The sequence below is a fragment of the Myxocyprinus asiaticus genome, chromosome 49, assembly GCF_019703515.2.
Source record: "Myxocyprinus asiaticus isolate MX2 ecotype Aquarium Trade chromosome 49, UBuf_Myxa_2, whole genome shotgun sequence".
NCBI lineage: Eukaryota > Metazoa > Chordata > Actinopteri > Cypriniformes > Catostomidae > Myxocyprinus > Myxocyprinus asiaticus.
Window position 1 is genome coordinate 15,240,738 of NC_059392.1, and position 14,257 is coordinate 15,254,994.

The following is a 14,257-nucleotide window of genomic DNA, read 5'->3' on the forward strand; positions in this document are numbered from 1 at the left end:
TCCTCCGAGCTTTTTTCACACACCGCCTTGTATATATTTCCTGGAGGGAGGGAAGCTCACCTCCGATGATGTGTCTGGCAGTTCGCACCACCCTTTGCAGTGCTTTGCGGTTGTGGGCGGTGCTATTGCCATACCAGGCGGAGATACAGCCAGTCAGGATGCTCTCCACAGTGCAGGTGTAGAACCATGTGAGGATGTGGTGGTTCATTCCAAACTTCCTCAGCCGTCTCAGGAAGAAGAGGCGCTGATGAGCCTTCTTCACAACGACTTCAGTGTGGATGGACCATGTGAGTTCCTCAGTGATGTGGACACCCAGGAACTTGAAGCTGCTGACTCTCTCCACTGGTGCTCCATTGATGGTGATGGGACTGTGTTCTCTGTCTTTTCTTCTGAAGTCCACCACAAGCTCCTTTGTCTTACTGACGTTGAGGGAGAGGTTGTGCTCCTGACACCGGTGTGTCAGGGTGTGCACCTCCTCTCTGTAGGCTGTTTCATCATTGTCAGTGATCAGACCTACCACCGTCGTGTCATCAGCAATCTTAATGATGGCATTGGAGCTATGTGTTGCCACACAGTCATGTGTGTACAAGGAATACAGTAGTGGGCTGAGAACACAGCCCTGTGGGGCTCCAGTGTTGAGGGTTAGCGATGAGGAGATGTTGCTGCCTATTCTAACCACCTGGTGTCTGCTTGACAGGAAGTCCAGGATCCAGCTGCACAGCGAGCTGTTTAAGCCCAGAGCCCGGAGTTTCTCATCTATCTTGGAGGCACTATGGTGTTGAATGCTGAGCTGTAGTCTACAAACAGCATTCTCACATAAGTGTTCCTTTTTTCCAGGTGGGAGAGAGCAGTGTGTATTGTAGATGCAATGGCATCATCAGTGGAGCGGTTGTTGCAGTAAGCAAACTGCAGTGGGTCAAGATTGAGTGGCAATACAGAGCAGATGTAATCTCTGATTAGTCTCTCAAAACGTTTGCTGATGATGGGGGTCAGAGCAACAGGACGCCAGTCATTTAAACAAGTTATTTTTGATTGTTTTGGTACAGGCACAATGGTGGATGTTTTAAAGCATGTGGGGACTACAGACAAAGAGAGGGAAAGGTTGAAAATGTCCATAAAAACACCAGCCAGCTGGTTCGCGCACGCTCTGATGACGCGGCCCGGAATGCCGTCTGGGCCCGTGGCTTTGCGGATATTCACCCGTCGGAAGGTTCGGGTTACATCCGCTACAGAGACGGAGAGTGAACTAACCTCTGTAGCTTCAGCCGCGAGAGCTCTCTCCATGTTTTGCGTTTTGCGGTTCTGATAGTTTTTCGGAGGGCATAACTGGCTTGTTTATGCTCCTCCGCGTTCCCGGAATTAAAAGCGGAGGTCCGCACATTAAGTGCCGCGCGAACATCGCTATTGATCCATGGTTTCTGATTCAGATAGATCCGTATTGTCCTGGTCGGAATCACTTCCTCTACGCATGTTCTGATGAAACACATTACGCTATCAGCGTAAAGCTCGATGTCGTCATCAGAGGCGGACCGGAACATCTCCCAGTCCGTGTGATCAAAACAGTCCTGTAGCGTAGAGTCTGATTGGTCCGACCAGCACTGGATCGTTCTGAGGGTGGGTGCTTCCTGTTTCAATTTCTGCCTGTAAGCGGGCAGAAGCAGAATGGAAGAGTGGTCCGATTTGCCAAATGGTGGGCGGGGGAGGGATTTGTAGCCATCCCGGAACAGAGAGTAGCAGTGGTCCAAAACCCGGTCCCCTCATGTGTTGAAACTAATGTGCTGGTGATATTTTGGTGCGACTGATTTTAAACTGGCTTTATTAAAGTCCCCGGTCACAATGAACGTGGCCTCAGGGTGCGCGGTTTCCTGCTCACTTATAATCCCATACAGTTCCTTGAGTGCCCGGACTGTGTCGGCTTGTGGGGGGATGTACACAGCAGTGATAATGACCGCTGTGAATTCCCTCGGTAGCCAGAATGGTCGACAAAGAAGCATAAGAAATTCCAGATCAGGAGAGCAGAAAGACTTGATAGAATGTACGTTCCTCTGATCACACCAGGATTTGTTGATCATAAAACATACACCACCTCCTCTGCTTTTACCTGAGAGGTCTTTCGCTCTGTCCGCTCGGTGCACGGAGAACCCCGCAGGTTCAATGGCTGAGTCTGGAATCTCCGCAGACATCCAAGTTTCTGTTAGGCAGATAATGCAGCAGTCCCTCGTCTCGTTGGAAAGAGATCCGCGCTTTCAGCTCGCAGAGCTTGTTATCCAGAGACTGAACATTTGCCAGTAGAATAGTGGGTAGCGGGGGTCGATTTGCGCGGCGTCTTACTCTGTTGAGAACGCCGGCTCTGTTTCCCCTTTTCCTCCTGCGTTTCTGCGGCTGTGCTGCCCAGACAAAGGGCTCCGCTTGCGTGTTTGTAAACAGCGGGTCGGCATTGAGGAATGTGAAGTCCGGTTTTCGGTGTGAGATCGCTGAAACAATGTCCAAAAGTGTTTGTCTGTCGTAGACAATAAGGCAGACAACATCCAAGACAAAAAAACATAAGAATTGTGAACAACAAACAAAACGTTGCTATGTTGTGTCGGAGCTCGCAACACAGCAGCCATACTCGGCACCATCTTGAGTCCAGTGTACTAAAAACTCTGTGCTTCCTTTTGTCAGTATTGATTCTTTACCTAATGAAAAAAGACTCTTCCTCTTTATCATGTCATATGACAAATCTGTGCCACACTATAAGTTAATTAATAGTGGTGCTTGTTAAGGCTGCATCCCTATTACCATCTCCTACCTACTTGCAAAGCGGAAGTTAGCAGTTGCATTTGTGGCAAGTGTGAGTTTTTCCCACTGTTTTCATTAGCTACAATGCAAATAACTAGGAGAATAATACCAGAATGTAGTGGTGTGGGGTTAAAACTGTCAAACAATCACAGGATGTACAGTGGAATAATATGCTAATGTAGGATAATTTTCTAATGACAGCATTTATAGTAAAATCAAAAGTACATATATAAACTCAGCAAAAAAAAAAAAAAAAAATGTCCCCTTTTCAGGACAATGAATTTTAAAGATAATTTGGTAAAAATCCAAATAACTTTACAGATCTTTATTGTAAAGGGTTTAAACAATGTTTTCCATGGTTGTTCAATGAACCATAAACAATTAATGAACATGCATCTGTGGAACGGTCGTTAAGACACTTATCAGCTTACAGACAGTAGGCAATTAAGATCACAGTTATAAAAACTTAGGACACTAAAGAGACCTTTCTTACTAACTCTGAAAAACACCAAAAGAAAGATTCCCAGGGTCCCTGCTCATCTGCGTGAACGTGCCTTTGGCATGCTGCATGGAGGCATGAGGACTGCAGATGTGGCCAGGGCAATAAATTGCAATGTCCATACTGTGAGATGCATAAGACAGCGCTACAGGGAGACAGGAAGGACAGCTGATCGTCCTCGTAGTGGCAGACCATGTGTAACAACTGCACAGGATCGGTACATCCGAAGATCACACCTGCTTGACAGGTACAGGATGGCAACAACAACTGCCCGTATTACACCAGGAACGCACAATCCCTCCATCAGTGCTCAGACTGTCCGCAATAGGCTGAGAGAGGCTGGACTGAGGGCTTGTAGGCTTTTTGTAAGGCAGGTCCTTACCAGACATCACCAGCAACAAAGTCGCCTATGGGCACAAACCTACCTTCGCTGGACCAGACAGGACTGGCAAAAAGTGCTCTTCACTGACGAGTCTCTGTTTTGTCTCACCAGGGGTGATGGTCGGACTTGCATTTATCATCGAAGGAATGAGCGTTACACCGAGGTCTGTACTCTGGAGTGGGATCGATTTGGAGGTGGAGGGTCTGTCATAGTCTGGAGTGGTGTATCACAGCATCATCGGTCTCAGCTTGCTGTCATTCCAGGCAATCTCAACACTGTGCATTACAGGGAAGACATCCTCCTTCCTAATGTGGTACCCTTTCTGCAGGCTCACCCTGACATGACCCCTCCTGCTCGTTCTGTGCATGATTTCCTGCAAGACAGGAATATCAGTGTTCTGCCATGGCCAGTGAAAAGCCTGGATCTCAATCCCATTGAGCACGTCTGGGACCTGTTGGATCGGAGGGTGAGGACTAGGGCCATTCCCCCCCAGAAATATCCGTGAACTTGCAAGTGCCTTGGTTGAAAAGTTGGGTAACATCTCACAGCAAGAACTGTCAAATCTGGTGCAGTCTATGAGGAGGAGATGCACTGCAGTACTTAATGCAGCTGGTGGCCACACCAGATACTGAATGTTACCCCCCCCCCCCATTATTCCAGTTCTGTTAGTCACATGTCTGAGAAACTTGTTCAGTTTATGTCTTAGTTGTTGAATCTTTTTATGTTCATACAAATGTTTACACATTTTAATTTTGCTGAAAATAAAAGCAGTTGAAAGCGAGAGGATGTTTCTTTTTCTTTTTTTTTTTTTTTTGCCGAGTTTAGATGTTTACTTATCAGCATAATGACTCCCCTGCTCTTACTCGAGCCAGCACTATTAAAAAAAATGCCCACCGCATATCTTTCCAAATTTTTCAGCTTCCTGCAGAGAAAGGTGTGTTTCTTGAAGAAACACTATCATATTTCTTATGCTTATGAGAAATAACCTTCCTTCTTTTTATGGGGTGCCCCAACCAATTCACATTCCATGTGGAGAGAGACAATCCACTCATTAACATTTGACAATTTGACATAAGAAAAAATAAGATTGTGTGTCAAAAACAAGATTATAAGAATCAGCATCAGCTTTTCTGCCTCACACATACAAGGAATTTGTCTTGGTAACAGGAGCTTCCAGTGTACAACAACACAAAAACAATACAAAAACAGCAGCAAGACATAGATAATAATACAAAAAAATAAAAAATTAAACTAATTATACACATACGTACAGACACACACATACATACATACACACATACACATGGGTAGTGCAAATCTAATACAATCTGTTATGTACAATGCAAATACAAATCTGTTATGTTTAGTGCAAATGTTTGTTTGTTTTCTCAGAGGAATGAAAGGGCAGAAGAGGTTGGATGTGTTGGATAAATATAAGAAAGACTAAACTGTGTATTGCACATAGTTATTGCTCAATGGGGCAATTTAACTGTTCATGAGATAGCCTGAGGGAAAAACTGTTCCTGTGCCTGATGGTTCGGCCAGAAGGCAACAGTTCAAAAAGGTAGATAAAGACCACTTTCCAACATTGGTGCATCAAAACCCGAACTTCCCCCAGAACATAACAAACAGAAAAAAGAAAAATGTGCGCATTAACACCACGCAAACTCAAACAGTCCACACACGCCTACAAGAGCCTCTGTGACAAATTTGCCATTGGATTACTCAAGTGCGGTGTTTCTATAAAAATTTTGTGAGACAGAATAACACAGCAAAAGATTTTCAATAAAACAAACTCCAGCCAATACTCAGAATAAACACAAAGAGCATGTAGATTCATCCATAAAACTGTCCTGAAGGTGTGTTACTCTACAAAATAAGCTCCAGCTGCTAAGCGGAACCAGCACAAAAAAAGCGCACATTCTTCAAACAGTCAAGCAAATGTTCAGTGAGCTGGTCCACTCAGCTGCAATATGAGTGCAGGCAAATTACTCAATCACTCCAATGTCTTTGCAAGAAATACTCCGCAAAACAAACTCCAGCCAATAGGAGGAATAAGTACAAAGAGCGTGTAGGTTCATCCATAAAACTGTCCTAAAGGTGTGTTACTCTACAAAATAAACTCCAGCCGCTAGGCAGAACCAGCACAAAAAAATAAGCTCTCAGTTTCCTCAAAGAGTCAAGTGAATGTTCAGTGAGCCGGTCCACTCGGCTGCAAAGTGAGTACCACAAGATGACTTACTCCATTGACCCCATGAAGGACATCGCTTGCGGTGGGCATGTGAATGTTTCACGACCCTCCCCAGCATCTGCTCTCAATTTGGCCGGGAATATCAGTGCAAAAGCGACCTTCCGTTGATGTAAAAGTTTCCTGCACTCCTTGAATCGATCACGCCTCCCTTTTGTCAAACTCGCAAAGTCTGGGAACAAGAAAATGCCGTGATTCCTCCAAGAAAGCCCCCCCATTCTTCGCCTTGCACAAAACAAGATCCCCATCGGATGATCTCAGAAATTTGGCCAGAATTGATCAGGGCCTGCCTCCCTATGCGGCTCACCATGCAGGAACCATGCGAGCTCGCTTGACCTACAGCCTATGGCCTGCCATGTCGAGCAGACTCGGAAGGAGCCCATCCAGGAATCTCACCATATCCTGTCCCTCTTTGCCCTCAGGAACTCTGAAGAAATGGATGCTATTCAGCCGGCTACGGCTCTCCATATCCTCCAACATCTCCCAGGCACGCTCCAAATCCACCTTGGTCGCTAGTGGACCAGCAGACAGTTCCCTCTCCGATGACTTCAGATAATCGATCCGTTTCTCGACATCCCCCACTCCTGCAACCACGCCAGAGAACTTCACCTCCATGGCAGCGATCGATCGACACAGCTAGATCCTCCAAGTTAGCAACAACCCTCGTCAGCATTGCCAACATACTTGGCATCTCTTGCCGCACTTCCCGCACCTCTCCGACTAAATTGACTCCCAGGCTCGCAGCCTGCTCAGGGGCGTCAACTTGAGCACATCAGTGTCTTAGTCTCCTGAGCCCGAGGATTTCAAATTCCCCAACACATCGTCCTCCCAGAACAGCTATGGAACAGAGTGCATCGAACCTCACTGGTTTGTCATCAAAAGAGTTAAAACCAGAAAAGTGCGCAGAGCTTGCCGTTCAGACGTCCGATCCTCGCATGGCATCACGTGACTACCCACTTGCATTGTATTGACCTACAGAGCTGAAATATTCTTCTAAAAGTCTTTGTTTGTGTTCTGCAGAAGAAAGTCATACACATCTGGGATGGCATGAGGGTTGGCATGATGAGAGAATTTTCATTTTTGGGTGAACTATCCCTTTAAGGACACAATGGGGGTAGAGTAAGATTGAAATCTCAGTACAATACAATGGCCTGTTGATGTGGAATTTTGAATTTGTAAGTCTTTGATCATGAACAGTCTGTTCCCTGCTAAACTAGTTTAACTTTTGTCTGAAGACCTTCAGCAGTCTATTATGAGGACACAGTTTTTAACAGTTTTGTATCTTGGAAACATTTTATGTTTTGTACTTTTGGTAATCTAATTTGTCTCTCAATGGCTTCTCAAGTCAATTGGAAAGATATTCAAACTGTAGAACAACAAGTGTTCTATGTCTTTCGAAATTCCAGTTCAATACTACACATTATAATAGTAGGCCTATTTTGTATTATTCAGAGCATGTTTGAGTACAGATTTTTACAAGAAAGCATTTGTGCTTTTGTTTTGCCATTTGCTCTAGATTGGGAAATCCCATTCTAAATATATCTCACATTATTAATGTGTAAGCCATGGCATTGATCTGTCAGCTTTTGGTGTACTCAATCTCTCCAGAATTACCTATTTCTTACTAATATGTTCACACTGGTCAGGTAGCTGTGTTAATGACTCCCAAAGTACTTCTGTCAATGAGAAGGCTTCTATTAATTATTCAGTCTGACTGTGGCCCTGAAATCAGTGATACCTTACAGTATTCACAGCAGTCTGCAGCCATTGCTGACACAAGGCAAGTCAGCTTTTAGTGCATTTTCCCCCCGGACTGCGTAATAATAATAAAAAAATAATAATATAATAAAAAAGACAAAAGTAGATGCCTTAGATATCATGAAATTGTGTTGCAGGCCAATAGAAAATAGATGAGACACTTAGTATTTCATATGACTTGTGCTTTGTTCCAAGTCTTATGAAGCCATAAGATAAATGATAACAGCATATTTGTTTGGAATAATACTAATATATTCACTCTGGTTAACCAATATTCAAATGCATCATTTTAAAGTAAACAAAGCCAATGGTTAACATTTTCAGCTCAGTTTATTTTTTGACAGCTGAGGTGAACTGTTATTTTTAGTGCCTGCAATCACAAAGCACAGACCATGGATGTCTTATCATGTGCCTATGCTGTGTCAAAAAGACCATTCCTTCCCCTCTTTCCCCCACCTCTCTCTTTCACTCACTCCTTCCATCCATTGCACATATGGTGAATTAAATCCATCCTCTATTTTTAACCAGAGTGCAAGAGCGAACGAGAGTGAATCCTACAGTTAATTATTTTGGAAAGAATTGGTATTCTCTTTTTAATGCTACATTTGTGAAAGATGATGTGTGTGGCAGCGGGGGCGTGGTCAAGCATCCGTCCGGAGAGAGAGAAAGCGGTAAGGGCTCTTGTACCTGAGCTAGATTATGTTTAACACCTGTTTCTAATTCCAGTGAGCATGGGGAGAATGGCATATAAGCAGCCATGCCACCAGTAGAGAGAGAGAGAGAGAGTCTGGCACTAGGAAGGCCACGGTGCTTCTGAAGCTGCTACGTTTAAGCTGTTATGTTTGTGAAGCTGATGTGTTTAAGTTACTACATGCCTGTGAAGCTAATGAATTTAAGTCTACGTGCCTGTGAAGCTGACGAGTTTGTGAAGTTGTAAAGCATTGAAGTGGCCGATTAAAAGTCCTACCTGAACATGGAAAAACCTGCTTCCCTGTGTTCTCCTTCCCTTCTGTTTGTTAGCTGTGTTACACTGGTGCCGAAACCTGGAATCTTGAAGTACACTCTATGGAGTCCTCCCAGTTGGCAGAGATCTTCAAATCCCTCGCTGGCTTAAACCAGTCCCACCAACAATCCCTGCTTGAGCTCTGGCAAAATCAACATCGCCGGTTCTTTGAGATACTTCGGGCTCAAGCAGAGGACCGGCATGCGATCCGGAGCCTTCTCAGCTAGGAGAGAGCTCCGGCTGCCTCCCCGGACAACCACAGCGCCATGCCCCCACCCACGATTCTGAAGATGGGGGCCGAGGATGACCAGGAATCTTTCCTCAACTTATTTGAGTGACCAGTGGGCAGCAAGGCTCCTCCCATTGCTGTTCGGGGAGGACCAGCTCGCAGCACAACTGCCAGTGGTGAACCTCCTGGCTTCTGAGGACCTGAAAAAGACAATCCTGCAGTGGGTTGGCCGCAGTCCGGAGCAGCATCGCCAGCTTTTCCAGTCGTTGAAGTTGGAGATGACCAGCCGCCCATTTGCCTTCACCCAATGGCTCCGAGACTCCGTCGAGGGAGCAGTCAATCAGGTGGTACTGGAGCAGCTCATCCATCGGCTACCACGAGGAACGGCAGAATAGGTCCACTGCCACCGCCCGGCGTCGCTGGAGGAGGCTGTTCGTTTGGCGGAGGCCATATGGCAGTGGCGTTCTCTTCCCCCTCTTCTCTCTCACTCTGCTCTCTCCCCAGAGCCAGTTCCTGCCCCGCGGAGGCAAGGAGTCCCGCCACTGAAGCCAGTTCCCCATGCGCGGGGTGTTGCATCGCCCACAGCAGCGACAGTGCCCTGGCGCTCTCCCTCTCAGGTGGAAGTGTCCGCCGACGCAGGTGCAGGCATGGCACCTGGGCCAGTCTGCTGGAGTTGTGAGGATCCGGAACACTTCCGGGATCAATGCCCTGTGATGGAGCTGGGAACAGTGGTACCGGTAAGTGTCAAGGGGGGTACTCACCAAGCATTGGTGGACACGGGTTGTAATCAAATCACTATCCACTAAAGCTTGGTTCAACACGAGGCTTTGGGCACAGCTAAAACATTGAGGGTGAAGTGTGTGCATGGGGATATTCACAACTACCCTGTGGTGAACCTTGTGATTAAATTTCGGGGAACAAAACATAGAGTGGAGGCCGCGGTTAGTTCCTGCCACACCCATCCGCTGATTTTGGGGACTAATTGGCCTGAATTTAGAAATGTATTAAAGGGAATATGCGCGGATGGGTGCAATGAGATGTGAAATGTGCGATGCTCTGGCAGGGGAGGCGGAGCCAGGGCCGTCTTCGTCTGCTCCACGTCAGAATGACGTGGGGGGGAGGCTGCAGCCCCTCCCGTCCTCAGGGGATTTCCCTTTGGAGCAGTCACGAGACGAAACGCCTTTGACCAAGTGAGAGAGATTGATGGTCACAAACTCCAGCCGAGTGTCGCTCTTTCATATCCTTATTTCGCAATTATAAACGAGCGGTTATATAGAGTGACGGAGGATGCTCAAACAAAGGAAGATGTCTCCCCAGCCTGAGTCGGGCAGTGGGGATATGTGGCAGTGGGGGCATGGTCAATCGTCCGTCCGGAGAGAGAGAAACAGTAAGGGCACTTGCACATGAGCTAGATTGTTTAACACCTGTTTCTAATTCCAGTGAGCATGGGGAGAGTGGCATATAAGCAGCCACGCAACCAGCAGAGAGAGAGAGAGAGAGAGAGTCTGGCACAAGGAAGGCCATGGTGCTCCTGAAGCTGCTATGTTTAATCTGTAATGTTTGTGAAGCTGATGTGTTTAAGTTACTACGTGCCTGTGAAGCTGACAAGTTTGTGAAGTTGTAAAGCATTGAAGTGGCTGATTTAAAAGTCCTACCTGAGCCTGGAAAAACCTGCTTCCCTGTGTTCTCCTTCCCTTCTGTTTGTGAGCTGTGTTACAACATGTTTATTGGAGATACTGTATTTGATTCAATGACGTGTGACTTTGTTTGGGGGGGTTCCCCTTTTTCTCCCAATTTGGAATGCCCAATTGTTTTCATTTTTATAGTGCTTAAAGTAAAAAATGGCATGTGATTTAACTGTCCAGACATATCAGAAAATCAGTATCATTAAAAGCTGAAATTCTTGAAAAAATAAATGTTGGCATGAGTAGTACAGAATTATATTTTATTATTAGAGAAAAAATATTATTAACTACAGTCTTAATCAACACAAAATATGTATCATTTTAAAACTTAGAAGCTGTACTTTAAAATGCATGTAGGCACAATGACCAAAACCGAACAAGTACATATGACCACCAGGAGATGGCGCCAAGTACCTTAGACTCGATGACTCGAATCAAAATAACTTTTGATTGCTTTACCATATCAACACAAAATTGTACTCAGTTACAGGTGATATGATTGGTAATGAAACAAAAGCAGTTTTTCGAAGCCAACTTATTTACACATATGTCAAATCAGAAAAATAAGAAAAAAGTTAATTTTTGGCTCTTTGTGTGTGTGTGTGTGTGTGTGTGTGTGTGTGTGTGTGTGTGTGTGTGTGTGTGTGTGTGTCTTGGGCTGAGAGTCTCCGGATTGTTTTATAATCCATATCATAAAAAAAAAATGGGAAAAGTTTTTTTTATTTTTTTTAAATGATGCCAAACACTTGACCTTCCTCTTTTTTTTTTTTTTTTTAAGTTATAAGCCTTACATTTTGGGTATGCCACTGAAATAGAAAAGCTTTAAATAAAAAATAAACTCAGAGCTTAAAGGGTAAAATCAATTTTGTGTAGAAAATGCTATAAATGTATTTCAAAAATGTGTGAAACCAACATGGATGCAAAGAAATGAAAAATGCAAAAAATTTAAAGTAACATTTAAAATGTAATCTGTTATAGGACCTGTATTAAATATCAGAAAAATCTGGAGTGGATCTTGAATATTCCTGTAATTCTTGTTCATCTGGAAAATAAATAAATAAAAGAACACAGAGCTACTGTCCATCTTTTTTTATTTTATTTTATTTTATTTTTTTTAATCATTGAATATACACAATTGTTTGTTTCATATGGAACATTTTATTAGAAGGGAAACTGATTGTTTTTAGGTCGGAACATTTTGCAATATGTAAATGTTATTCAAAGAACAATAATGACGATACAAATTTATTATTTGGTGAAAATTTTATATTCAGGAGGGGGAAAAAATGGAATACAGCACCTGTTTGTCTTGAGCATTGAATAATTTGTTTATGCATGAATGTTCTGTACACTGGCTTTTTGGTGTTTTTATTTTTATTTATTTTATTTATTTATTTATTTTATTTTTTATGTTGGGTGAACTATCCCTTTAAGGACACAATGGGGGTAGAGTAAGATTGAAATCTCAGTACAATACAGTGGCCTGTTGATGTGGAATTTTGAATTTGTAAGTCTTTGATCATGAACAGTCTGTTCCCTGCTAAACTAGTTTAACTTTTGTCTGAAGACCTTCAGCAGTCTATTATGAGGACACAGTTTTTAACAGTTTTGTATCTTGGAAACATTTTATGTTTTGTACTTTTGGTAATCTAATTTGTCTCTCAACGGCTTCTCATGTCAATTGGAAAGAGATTCAAACTGTAGAACAACAAGTGTTCTGTGTCTTTCGAAATTCCAGTTCAATACTACACATTATAATAGTAGGCCTATTTTGTATTGTTCAGAGCATGTTTGAGTACAGATTTTTACAGGAAAGCATTTGTGCTTTTGTTTTGCCATTTGCTCTAGATTGGGAAATCCCATTCTAAATATATCTCACATTATTAATGTGTAAGCCGTGGCATTGATCTGTCAGCTTTTGGTGTACTCAATCTCTCCAGAATTACCTATTTCTTACTAATATGTTCACACTGGTCAGGTAGCTGTGTTAATGACTCCCAACGTACTTCTGTCAATGAGAAGGCTTCTATTAATTATTCAGTCTGACTGTGGCCCTGAAATCAGTGATACCTTACAGTATTCACAACAGTCTGCAGCCATTGCTGACACAAGGCAAGTCAGCTTTTAGTGCATTTTCCCCCCAGACTGCGTAATAATAATAAAAAAATAATAATATAATAAAAAAGACAAAAGTAGATGCCTTAGATATCATGAAATTGTGTTGCAGGCCAATAGAAAATAGATGAGACACTTAGTATTTCATATGACTTGTGCTTTGTTCCAAGTCTTGTGAAGCCATAAGATAAATGATAACAGCATATTTGTTTGGAATAATACTAATATATTCACTCTGGTTAACCAATATTCAAATGCATCATTTTAAAGTAAACAAAGCCAATGGTTAACATTTTCAGCTCAGTTTATTTTTCGACAGCTGAGGTGAACTGTTATTTTTAGTGCCTGCAATCACAAAGCACAGACCATGGATGTCTTATCATGTGCCTATGCTGTGTCAAAAAGACCATTCCTTCCCCTCTTTCCCCCACCTCTCTCATTCACTCACTCCTTCCATCCATTGCACACATGTGAGTTAAATCCATCCTAAAGCTGTACTTTAAAATGCATGTAGGCACAATGACCAAAACCGAACAAGTGCTTTAGAAGTGTTCCGTTTTGATAATCTATTAAAAATGTTGCACTGTACATATTATCGTAATCATTAAAAACATCAAATAGCTATGTGTCATATGCTGTTGGAAAGCAAAGATTAGAATACAACCTGCCTATTTGTTTTTTATTTATTTTTTTTACTCAGACAAAAATATAGCAAGTAATAGCTAAGTATGTGTCTTTGACATAAATGTTTAAAAGAGGTGATAATCTTTAAAACGAGCACACACACACACACAGAGTAATCAGATGCATTATCATTAGATAACCCAAGCACAATGTGCACACAGCATCTTGCTATCTGGCTACAAAAACGTTGGCTTTCCTGGATCTGATGGCATCATCGGAAATGCTGTAGCATCATGGAACGCTAAACCAATCGGATTGGGTTCAGATTGCTCCAACAGTGATGGTAGTCCTCCATATTTGTGCAGTTATGTTATCAATCACTCTAATTACAGTACATATGACCACCAGGAGATGGCACCAAGTACCTGAGACTCAATGACTCAAATGGCACAGAATGAAACTCATTCTGTGAAATCGCATTACAAAAATCATGTCTGCATGCTGTGCAAACCTTTAGTCATTCTTGTGTCTGCATGTGTAATTAGTTTTTATGTACAATTATGTTTTAGTATTTGGAGAGGCTTTTGGACACAAGGATAAATTATATTTGTAATGCTATAACTTTTGATTGCCTTACCATATCAACACAAAATTGTACTCAGTTACAGGTGATATGATTGCTAACGAAACAAAAGCAGTTTTTCGAAGCCAACTTATTTACACTCATATGTCAAATCAGAAAAATAAGAAAAAACTTAATTTTTGGCTTATAAGCCTTAAATGTTGGGTATGCCACTGAAATAGAAAAGCTTTAAATAAAAAATAAACTCAGAGCTTAAAGGGTAAAATCAATTTTGTGTAGAAAATGCTATAAATGTATTTCAAAAAAAATAAAAAAATTTAAAGTAACATTTAAAATGTAATCTGTTATAG